Source organism: Lissotriton helveticus, chromosome 7 (genome assembly GCF_964261635.1).
Source record: "Lissotriton helveticus chromosome 7, aLisHel1.1, whole genome shotgun sequence".
Lineage (NCBI taxonomy): Eukaryota > Metazoa > Chordata > Amphibia > Caudata > Salamandridae > Lissotriton > Lissotriton helveticus.
Genome location: NC_136068.1, coordinates 1,575,000,844 through 1,575,013,637, shown reverse-complemented (window position 1 = coordinate 1,575,013,637; position 12,794 = coordinate 1,575,000,844). Strand labels below are relative to the sequence as shown.

Genomic DNA, 12,794 nt, shown 5'->3' with positions numbered 1-12,794 from the left:
TTTCCTGAAAAGAATTAAGATCTAAAACAAAATTGGCGGCACAAACTGTCGTGACATCAGAATCTGACCTGACGGGGAATGACTCCAGCGATGAACCAGTGATGCAAGTCGCAAGTGGACATAACAAGCAAACCCCTTTTCAAACTGATTTTCAAGTCATAAGGCAATCATGGCTACGAGGGGGGAAAAACAAGCCCCCAGAAACAAACGTAGGAGGACAAGAAGTTCCGGCGGCGGTAGGAAAGCCAAAAACCACTGCTTGGACCAACCGCAGAAGAACGAACAGAAGATAGTGGAAACCACCAATCTCACGGTGGTAAATCTAACAGCGATACCACTTACTGATTTGGAACATTGAGTATTAAGCTTGGGACTGACTTTCTGCCCAGACGCCCATCTTGAATATACACAAACCAGGATTGATCTTTTTAGTTTCGTATGAAAGCTGAAACTACATAAGTATTTCAAAATCAGAACACATTTGAAGGACAATAAAAAGTCAACAACAAGAATAACAGTTACTGATGATCTAGTTGTTAATGACCTTCCAGGTATAGAAGCATTGGAGAATTTAAGAACTGAAGGAACGGTGGATGATGTAACGAGCCAGGATGTAGTACAATGCGCAATAAATGTGGGAATAGAGCAAGACCGAGAAGAGAGTCCATACAAGCCGTGCTCTACCTTCAACCCACAAATGCCGTTCGATGCTAGATACATTCACAGAGGCAATGACGAAGGATCTCCTACAGTTTCGCAAGAAACAGAGAACATATATCAGTGATAGAAATCTTTCACGAGATGAGAAAAACGCGTTAGACACACTGGCAAAGGACAAGTCCATTATTATCAAACCCTCGGACAAAGGGGGGAATGTTGTGGTGCAAACAAGGGAACAATATCATAATGAGGCCATCAGGCAACTATCGGATGGCAGCTGCTATCAAAAAAACACTTTTAAAGTATACCAACAAAGTATCCGAGCATATGATGAACTTATAAATAAGTGGTACAACTAAGGAATGCTTGGAAATGAAGAACACTAATATTTACGCAGCTCAAACCCTACCTGCCCAACATTTTATCATATTCCCAAATTACATAAAGACAGCCTTCATCCACCTGGGAGACCCATTGTCTCTTCGGTCCCGGGACTGACGGAACACATCTCACAGTTCCTTGATTCTTTTCTTGCAACAATGGTAACTAAGTTATCTTCCCATGTGAAAGACACCAAGGATTTTTTGAATAAAATTCAAAATATACAATGGCAATCTAACTACCTACTTATAGTACTTGATATCACGAGTCTTTACACCTGTATTGAACATTCAAAGGGAATAGAGGCGGTCACTGTCTATCTAAAGAGAAGGCAGTTAAGATATGCGCAACATAATTGCATGTTGATTGAGTTCCTGCAATTTTGCCTGACTAATAACATTTTCCTTTTTGAAGATGAATATTACAAACAGGTGTCTGGTACGGTGATGGGCACCTGCTTTGCTCCCAGCTATGCGAACTTGTTCGTTGGCTGGTGGGAAGAGCAGGTGCCCAGAACCTACAAGGATGAAATATCAAGCGGCTCGGTGATAAAATGGCATCGATACATCGATGATTTATTTATCATCTGGCAAGGGACAGAGGAAACTGCACGTCACTACATCGCTAATTTAAATGACAACAATTATAACCTGCACTTCTCAGGGACAATTAGTCCAGTGGCAGTGGACTACTTGGACCTGAGAGTGCACGTTGAGGGGGAGAAACTTGAGACCTCCTTATATCGAAAAGCCACGGCTGGCAATTCGATATTATATGCAATGAGCAGCCACCCCCCTAAACTGGTGCAAAGTATCCCCTATGGGGAGTTACTTAGACTCAAGAGGAATTGCACACGCAATTGTGACTTTGAAACAGCAGCATCCGAAAGTGTAGCAAGATTCATTGTAAGGGGCTATAATCCTGTAACCTTGAACAAAACACCGTGTACAGTAAGAGCAATCAAAAGAGATACCTCATTGGGCCAAAGTAAGAACAGGAAAACAGAAGGAGGCAAATTCCGACTCATCACCCCATATTCAGCAGAGGCAAATTATTTAAAACATTTGCTGAAAAAAAACTAGCATATCCTTAAAACGGATAATGTCATAGGTGGGGATGTTTCTGATTTCCCGCTAGTTACATTAAAAAAGGCCAGGTCCATTCGAGATCAGGTGGTACGAAGTCATTTGGAAAAGATAACACAAAAAACTAATACCCTCAAAGACATGAAGGGTTTTTTCCCCTGTAACAAATGTAAAGCGTGTTGTAACAGCAAAAGAGCACTTACATATACCATTCAAGACACTGTTATGGTCAAGAAAATTAGCAAATTCATCACTTGCAGCACACCGTATGTGGTGTATTGTCTCATCTGCCCCTGTGGGTTGCGCTATATAGGTAGCACTGTGCACCCATTCAAAATACGAATACTCGAACACATGAGGGCACTAGATAAGGTGGACCAAGCGTATCCGGTCGCAAGACATTTTGCTGAGAAACACAAAAGCGATTGGAATCAGCTAATTTGCTTAGGACTTGACCAAGTCCCTGATAGTGTCCGAGGTGGGGATCGATTAAGAAAACTTCGAAGATTGGAATCGAGGTATATTATTGACCTCCATACCAAAACCCCATGGGGTATGAACAGTGGGGAAGATCTTATGGTACATATTGGAATGTAAGGATTTGGCAAGGATAAAACTGTGATATTGCAAGGGATACAGTGATTGTGATAGCTCTGTAAAGAACAGTATATGATACAACTTTGATGAAACAAGGTTATTTCTTTGAATTTGACGTTAATTTTGATTCTCAATTTGAATTTTAAATTAAGAGGTGTCTCTAGTGGGGCTTTAAGAAATTGCAAAGAGCAAAAGAACAAAGTGGGCAATGTAATATAATATAAATATTTTTAATATATTACCTGCAACTATGAACATGTAATGAAAGAGAAAAAGAAAAAATGTAAAAAAACGTATAGAAATATATGTATAAAAAAGATGATGGTTGAATCGTTTAAACCCAGACTTGAATAACATAAAAGGAAGGAGAATGGCCGATACACGGCGTAATTCTGTTTTGAGACCAAGTAATTGGAAATATAAAATAAGAAGAATTTCGAAATGGTGGGACAGTGATAAATTGCTTTTGTCTCACATAGTTGATTGTACTTGGATAATGGAGTATACAATAATATGTGTAAAAACAAAAAAACATGCACAAGATCGATCATATTCATGGTAAAATGTATTACTCCAAGATGGCGCTGCTGAATGTCAGTATGCTATAGTCCTTCCTTTATTGCGGTGAAAATGTTTTAAATGCATGCCGGTGTCTAGTGGCTAGTGACATCGAGAAAGGCTGTGTGCCGAAACGCGAACGTGTCTGTCTGTTGTTGTTGGAAAATAAACAACCTCTGGAATCAGCCCCGTGAGTGTGGATAATTCTTTACAAGTTGGGAAGAATTTGGAGCATAATATATATATATATATATATATATATATATATATATATATATATATATATATATATATATATATATTGTAGTCCAAGGTGCCCTGCGGCAAAGAAGCACACGACAGCAGCAGGTATGTAAACATCCTTTATTTTCTGCTTGAAGGTAGCATTTCATCCGTCTTTTTCCAACTTTCCACCAACTCGTTTCAAAGCTGTCCGCTCCTTCCTCTGGGTGTGATGGCTGTTTGCAGTATATTTCCGGCTCACTCACAGTCTCATCAATTTAACTCTTTTAACTCTTTAGTAGTTCCGTTTTGTAGCGCGATTTCATTGCTGTGCATCATGGGACTTGTGGTATTCTTCTTGCCGATTTGCACCCACAATAGGTTCTGCTACTTCGCCATGCATTACAAGGTACACAGTGATTAGTGAATTCACTGCGTCATGAGGCACTTCAGTGCGCCCCGGTATGATTTGCTGCCCTTCATTAATCAATGCACTGCTGTGCCGTCCTTTCAGCGTGGAGTTGTTCCTGCTGTGACGGCCCCTTACTCCTGCGGCTCCCTCCTCACTTGCCAGGAGTAAGGGGCCGTCACAGCAGGAACAACTCCACGCTGAAAGGACGGCACAGCAGTGCATTGATTAATGAAGGGCAGCAAATCATACCGGGGCGCACTGAAGTGCCTCATGACGCAGTGAATTCACTAATCACTGTGTACCTTGTAATGCATGGCGAAGTAGCAGAACCTATTGTGGGTGCAAATCGGCAAGAAGAATACCACAAGTCCCATGATGCACAGCAATGAAATCGCGCTACAAAGCGGAACTACTAAAGAGTTAAATTGATGAGACTGTGAGTGAGCCGGAAATATACTGCAAACAGCCATCACACCCAGAGGAAGGAGCGGACAGATTTGAAACGCGTTGGTGGAAGGTTGGAAAAAGACGGATGAAATGCTACCTTCAAGCAGAAAATAAAGGATGTTTACATACCTGCTGCTGTCGTGTGCTTCTTTGCCGCAGGGCACCTTGGACTACAATATATATATATATATATATATATATATATATATATATATATATATATATATATATATACATATGTATTTTCTATATGCTCCGGGATCCTGTACATGGGAGGGGATTATTCATAGATTATGACTATTGATGAGTATTCCCTGGATGAGAACAGATCCAAATAAGGCTCTCCCCGCTCTTGAAAGAGGTCTTGAACCGCCTCCGGATGGCAATGCCATTTGTGATCCACATCGACAACTGAGTTTGTCCCTACTGGTGTTCATAAAGCCCACCAGATGTTCAACCACTAAGGATATGCCGTAGTGTTGTATAGCATTTAGGACCCTAGTGTAATGTTCCCAGTTCATGCCCTTATATAGGTATAAATCCCCTTGTCCTTATATAGGCATAGAAATCATAACCATATTTAGACATAGCCCATACAGTCCAAATACAGGCATGGATACTTCCACTAGTTCCGAAATTCTTGGAAAACTCATCTTCAGCAGTTAGGGACTTCCCCTTGCTTGAATATTGATTTGTCTAAGAACTCATGGAGTTTTCAAAGAACTGCGACTCTTTGATGACGTTATTATGTCCACCTTTATGTCAAACTCTGCACCTTCAAGGTATAAATATGCCCACACTTGCCCTAGCAAACACACAGTGGTTTGGAGCAATTCGACTATCTACTTGCCCGAAGCATTTCACTACAGCAAGTGCCGAAGGAAGCCGATCCTCCAGCTGACGCACTGAGAGAGACGCTGACTTTTCTCTTGCCGAGAAATCCAGCTCCTGTGTTTCCAAGCTCCCCTTGCGGGGTGTTGGGAAATCGAGTCCTGAGACCGAGAGATACCAGACCGCCTTCATTCTAAACCAAGGTACAGAGCTGATTAGACCCTAATAGAAATCTTGGATATATTCTTGGCAAAAGAATACTAAACTTATGCTACTCCACACTTCTTCCCACGTACTAGACTTAGGTTAGGTACATCGGGGTAGGAGTATTTTAAAAGCACCAGTTGAGTATATTTTAGTATTTATTTATTTATTTATGTATGTATTTAATGGCTTAGAAACCATACCATGCTTTTACAGTATTATTTTATAATACTCTTCTTGCTGTATGCATTATACTTTACAGACAGTATTACAATTGTAGCAGTTCATTTCTTCTGCATGAGAAAAAAGACTGTTTAATAAAAACTTTTATTGAAAACGACCGTATCTCTATTTCTCTGCACCTCTGATGAAACGAATCATGCACAAATGACTGAATAAAATATCTATCTATTGTTTCCACGACTCTGAAGATACGTTTTATCTAGGGGAAACAAAGTTGTCATGTTTATGCGGTTGTCAGAAACTAATCCCTTCTTGTTTATTCGAGAAAGTTTCTAGTGACCTCCGAGCTAGCTGGCACTCACAATTAAGTTTAATATATTCGATAGAGACCTAGTAGACCTAAGTCCTACATCACATCTATAGGATATATTGTTCTAATGCGCAGAGCCTATTGGGAATATAGACGAAAAATCCTATGTATTAGTTTTTGGTATTGTTCAACGTTGAAGGATACAGTGTTACAAAATATTGTGCACCTTGTCTTTGTTTCCTTGAAACTTGCTCTGCAAACTTTCAGTCAACAAAATGTCGACTAGTGACGAAGAAAACGGTGGAGATGCATTGAATGCAAACCAACCGGGTTTAAACCTTACAGGTTTTCAAGAAACCGATGCGGATGCTATAATTATCCCGGAAAACGTACGGAAAACAATCGCTATAAAGCTTATACAAAATGGCCTATCATCAAGAGGTGGTAGGGTAATATTTGTCATAGAGGCACACGAATATCGGCAGACAGAGGTATTCTATTCATGGTGGATTATCTTCCCTGAAGCAAATTCAAGAGCACATGTGTTCCACTTCTACAAGATAGAGGAACCTCAAACGGAATACCTTCCTTTCGAGGACATTGAAATTCCATTAACATACCAAGAGCATGCACTCTGGTTTAAAGGCGCCCTACAACATCAAAATCACATTACCAGGCTCGGTCCACTAGGTAGACCAGGAGCAACATGGCCGGTACTAGCCAGCTATACACAACATCCTGACATTGAAAGAATGTCAAGTGAAGAACTATTAGCTCAGCTAAAACAATTAATTAAAATACATAGACAATTAGTACAATATGTCATGCGGACTCTAACAGTCCAACCTGCTATAAGAATTCCACAGCACACCCCTCTTCAGGGGAACACAAACAAAATTACACCACAGATCATACAATCGGTCATCGGTAAATTACCCACAAAAAGGAAACAAATTCCATTCTGGTTAGCTCAAAAAATTACTCAAATCGAGGCAGTATTTCCAGATAATACACCTCATGAGAAACACAGGATTCTAACAATCTGTTTACCAATGGGATCGCACCACACCTGGAGGACTGTGACACATGGGGTACAGTCTTTGCTGCAATCTACACTAAAACACATGGTGTTCCGTCCATGGCGGTAATACCAGACGTCCTGAAACAGATTCAAAATGAATACGGGGCAGAGAACGCTTTAAATCTCGATATGAAGTTACTGAAGGATTTCAAACAGGTCTCAGCTATAATATTAGCTAATATTAAAGGTGTAGCAGCATCCGTAGCAATCCGCCAAAAACTAAAAGAACTTGATGTAACTGAGCAACCGTATGAACTGGCAGAATAATAGAAAAATCCTATGAGGAACTAGGAAGAGATAGCTTGGGTGGGAAACCAGTAAAACCCGAACTAACAGAAAATCCAGAAAAAGTTTTTATTAAAAACACACTCACTACTCCTAAAAAGAAGTTGGAAAATACTAGACAGACACTTCCTAAAGAGAAGTGTTCTCAATCTAGAGGTAGGTCTCCTCAAAAGGAGCCTCTGAAAAAAGGTATAACCTCAGAAACAGGGATAATTTGAGATAATCAGAAAGAAGAGGACGATCAGAACACAAGGAAGAATGCGTGAAGTCCAAAGACGATCAACACGTTCCAAAAAATGAGAAAACTCAATTCACCAAAAAGAAGGTAGCAAGTCTAAAAATCAGACATGCAGAGGATCTTGAGGACACAACTCAAGAACGGGGAGTGGGCCCAGACAATGCTGGACAGCGCAGTAGAAGTTACCATAGCTCGCAAGATCCTGAAGGATCATCTGGAGATAGTGGACTTGAATGAATACATTCAAGTTGAAACTGCCAATACCAGGGTTAGAGTACCCCATAAGCTATATGAATTAACACTCCGGATAGAAGGGGACATAACTAGAAAAATAAGAGCACTCTTTTGGGAGAAACTCTCTAAGGGTTATGACATCCTTCTGGCTGAAACAGACTGGCCACCTGAATTTGTCAGGGAGTGCCCACATGACGAAAAGATCATTATGCCAGCCTTCTCAAATCATATTCCTATTCATAAAAAATACACCTGTGCCAGAAAATGGGCTGTAGCCCAGGCTCCAGCATTATATACAAATCATGTGGGATAGGATGAGGACTCTCCTCACCATAAGATCCAGTTAAAATATGAACCTACTGCTGAGAGACGGTATCCAGTTAAGCAAGAAGCTAAAAAAACATGTCAGGGAGATCTTAGATCAACTTGAATACAAGGGGTGATTGAAACATGCACTTCTTCATTAACAATCCTTTGTTTCCTGTCTCCAAACCAGACAATACATATCTTCTAGTTTTGGATCACAGACATTTAAATTCTTATTGCAAAACCTTTGCAGTACAAAATGCACACAGTGCAGCACTGATGAATAATATTGTGCGCAAAAAATATAAAACGACATTAGATATTTCAAACGGTTTCTTCTGTCAAAATATCGCACCTGAAAGCAGGTATTTGACCGCTTTCTCAATTATGGGGACACAACGTCACTTTTGTCGTCTCCCCCAGGGATTCAAGAATAGTCCAGGGCTATTTTCAGCCAGAGGAACAGAGTTACTGCAAACGTATGATAATGAGGCATTATCTTATGTTGATGACATCTATCTTACAGACGATGAATTGGACAGGCACTTGAACAGGGTGAACACCATAATACTTGGATTCGCCTCTGAAGGGTAAAAATTCAGCTTTAAAAAATCAAGAATCGCCCATCTCAGCGTCCTATTCTTAGGATACAAACTTTCAAGTGAAGGCAAATGCCTGGCAGCAAACCTTTTAGAAAAATGTGCGCTGTTCCAACCTCCAAAAACGCTGAAAAACTTATGGTCAATTCTAGGATTCCTGAATTTTGGAAGAAATTACATTCTAAACTACGCAAAAAGGGTTAAACCTCTCTACGAATTAATCAAACATGATTTCAAACCTACTAATTGGACTCAAAAACACACAGAAATTTTGCGTTCAGTGCAAACAGACATGTTAGCAACAACCCATTTACAGACACGCGTAAACGTATGCAAACTTGTAATCCGAATCATCCCAGGGAGATGCGGATTCACGTACCTAACCTTTAATGAAGATGAAAAGGTACCAATAGCTTATAAATAACACTTGTACACACAAGCTGAAATGAAATTCACTTCAACAGACGTTGAATACGTTTTTGACCCCTACTTGAAAACTCAAGAATTTCTACAATACGAACAAGAATGTATTCTGCCCACTGAGATTCTGCCTCTAGAACATTACGGATGTATAATTTATACAGACGGATCAGCACAGCCCGCAATTGGAGGAAAACAAGCTTATAGTGCAGCGTGTGCGATTGTTAAAGGTCGCTGGCGTAATGGTAAATTCCGACCTATGGTAACAAAAACTCAATCTCTAGGCGATTGTACAGCTCAGCGAGCTGAACTACAGGCTTTCAAGATGGTGCTTGAAAATACCGATCGCGAATTCCCCACACTCATAGTGTGCGATTCGTATTACTGTGTTCAATCTTACAATGAATACTTGCAAAACTGGGTTCAAAACTTTTTCAAAGATGCAAAAGGTGGCACAATCAAGCATAAGTTGCTTTGGGAACAAGTAGTTCTATTACAGAAAGAACTACAAAAGACTCACGTGATTCATACACTGAGTCATCAGCGTTCACGTTGCAGGGAATTCATTGGCGAAGGCAGCTGTGCAAACGGCTTCCATAGCTGAAATCACTCGGACAAAAACAAAAATAGAGAGCAAAATAATGCAAGCTGTCACTGCTTCAATAAAAGACAGTGGTAAGACACTTCCAAAAGGCTTTCCACGCCAGTACTCATATATAACTGATGCAAATAATGTTCCTTTTTCTCAATTCCCTGGAGTGCGGAATAGAGTAATCCCAAACATGGAACATAGATTAGGACTAATTTTAGCAGCACATGAGGGCACTCGCAGGTGTTTCCGCCACTGTGTCATTATTAAAACGATGATACTGGTGGCCGCGCATGAGGAAACAGACCCGAAACTATGTTTTGGATGTGAAATCTGCCAGAAAATGAAAGTATCAACAGTGAAATGCCCGGCGCAGAAGCCCCTTTTAATTTCAGATAAACCAATAGCATGTGTTTACCTGGACCACTATGGCAACTATAAATATATCATGGTCGCAGTGGATTCCTGCTCAGGATTCATTTGGATGTGGCCTCAGCGCTCGACTGACGTCCGAACTGTTATAAAAGATTTACGAGTCTTTATTGGCACATACGCAATCCTTCGTTTAGCTCTCGAGCTTACAAGGGGGCCATGGCCAATTTGGTCGTTGCATTACGGTACTCAAGTCCATTCCATCCCAAGGGAAATTTGGTTGTGGAAAGAAAAAACCGTGACATAAAGCAATCTATAATAGCAAGGGTTTTAGGCTAGGGTGACGGGTGGGTCAAACATCTAATAAGTGTCCAACGTAGTCTTAACAATCTGCCAAGAAATTCTCTGGGTGGAATCAATCCATATGAAATCCTTTTTGGTACTAGAATGATTGCCGAGGACCTCGATCGTCATACTGCAGTGGTAGAACAAAAACCCTTTGATATCAAAGACCGTTTGGCTGTTTTGCAGAACTTAAATGAAACAAGAAGAAGTCTAAGCAAAACATTACAGAAGCCAATGACCACTGAAGAAAAACCACCTGTCCCAGCAAGACCTGTCTGGATTCCAAAGATTGGGTATCTTGTCAGAGAAAAAATAGCAGATAAGAAGGAATTTAGGCTTTCTTACAGAAAACCAGTACCTGATTTAGCAATCCACAGATCAAGAACAGTGTTACTGCCGTTCCTTGCTGGAAGAAAGGAGAACCAGTTCGTATCAATTGACCTGGTAAAACCACACCATGTGGCCGATAATAAGTAGTAGGCCCAGTGGGCTCCAAAGGTGTACCAGACTACCAAATCTCTCTACTATCCAAGAGGTTCAAACTGAGAGACTCATCACCTTTGAAGAATCTGCAGTAAGAAAAGAAGGACTATGCAACAAAGCCATGGAACATGTGCCTCTTGAAACACAAATAACAGTTCGTCAAGAAACTCCCGTCTACAATGATGTAGCATCTGACTATACTAATATGTCAACGGACCAAGCAGCCCCAGCGATTTCAAATAATCCGGATGCAATACCAACAATTGACAGAACTGCCTCTGGCTATTTAATCAATTTTGATACTTTTTCTGAGGATCCCAGTGAGCCCGAAACCACGCCAGCAAATAAAACTTTCAAGGAAAAAATAACAGAACTTTCTCACCAGCTTGCAAATACATATCTGGTTTTCTCATGGGTTGAATTTTGGATTGTGTTAGGTGTACTTTTTTTCCTACTATGGCTCATTCTTGTTTTAAGTTTAGGAAAACTGATATATGGAAAATATAGTACAATGGACACAGCAAGTAAGAACATCAACTTGCTCCTGAAGTCACACAAATCATCTCATCGTGAACAAAGAGACCTGTCATCAGTAAACATCCCAGCCATTCCTCTACCTGGTGGTATAGCAATGGACAGAACTGATTATGACATTTATGGTCCTGTAGAGCTGTTGAAGATTCCATACCAATTTACGGTTTCCTTGAGTGACTTTGTTTCACCCAGCACATTTTCAGATGATTAGAACTTTAAGACTGTTAATAACATGATGGCAGATTTAGAAATGTCAGCAACATTTACAAAACATGAATACTTAGAAGGTTCATCAGATTATGAGCAAATGTATTGTTTTAATCATTATGGTCATCATTGTTTGCACAAATCTGCAAACCCTAGAAATGTTTTACTTATAATCAATGGGAACATTGTCCAAGGCCACCAAAGGGTAGATCAAAAACATTTTATGAAAAGTTTCCCTACTTCTCAGGTTTTAATGTCACAAATCCAGAAACATTTTACTTGAAAAATGTTAATAAGACAGGAATGAAAAGTATGTTGACTAATACTAAGCAAATGTATTCTGTGGCCTTTTATGCTCAATTGTCCACATTAGGTTTTGACTTTTGGAAAGACAATATTGAGACAAAAACTGTCTAGGGCACAAAAGATTGGCAGGTGCAAGGTTTATTATTTTTTTTTTCCTTTTTTTTTTTTTGTCCTCATTTGCCGAACCCTTATGTGTGCTCGAAGAAACCACCGACCACCATTTTGTGCTAACTTGTTCTGCCCGCCAGAAACCTGTAGTATGCATCAGACAATTGCACAAAAAAAGAACGGATGTTAGATTGGCGGAAGAAGGAGAAAACCACACACAAAGAGGGGGACCTTCAGAAAACTCCATCTAGGCATATTTCGGCCTGTTGGACCAGAGATTCGGAGAAAGACCCTTGTTGTAGGTCCATGGAGCAGGGAAGCTGGCATAATCATAGGACCCGGGGGGAAAAAAAACCCCGGAAACCTACTTCCACTGTATCAAATATTCCCAAAAAGCAACTCTTTTCCTGCTGCAGGATCTGGCCAAGTCTACTTTAGAAACTTCATATAGGGACGATAACCATCGTGTATATGTTGGAGGGGCTGTATCCACCCAAAACCTACAGATCTGTCTCCTTGCCATTAAATTTGCAAAAAACAGGAAGGATCTGGCATGCCCTAAGATGTTTTCATAAATCCCGAAGATAATCAGAGGGAGAGTACTACTCAAAGTGATATTTAGAATAGAAGAAAGGGCATCCATCACATCTTCCCAAAAACGGCTAATGGCTGGGTACTCTTTAAACATGTGCACATCTGAGGCTTCTGCAAGGTCACATTTATTACACTTTTTTCCTGACTGGAATTTGGCTAATTTTTGGGGAGACAGATATGCACGACGTAAAGTAAATAGGTGG

At 40.3% G+C, this 12,794-nt stretch overlaps 1 protein-coding gene across 8 annotated transcripts in view; it reads right to left on the bottom strand.

Moving 5' to 3' along the window:
• The window catches only part of KASH5 (KASH domain containing 5), a 3,089,192-nt gene that overhangs the window by 119,422 nt on the left and 2,956,976 nt on the right, over positions 1-12,794 (bottom strand). The gene's annotated exons all lie outside the window — the stretch shown is intronic.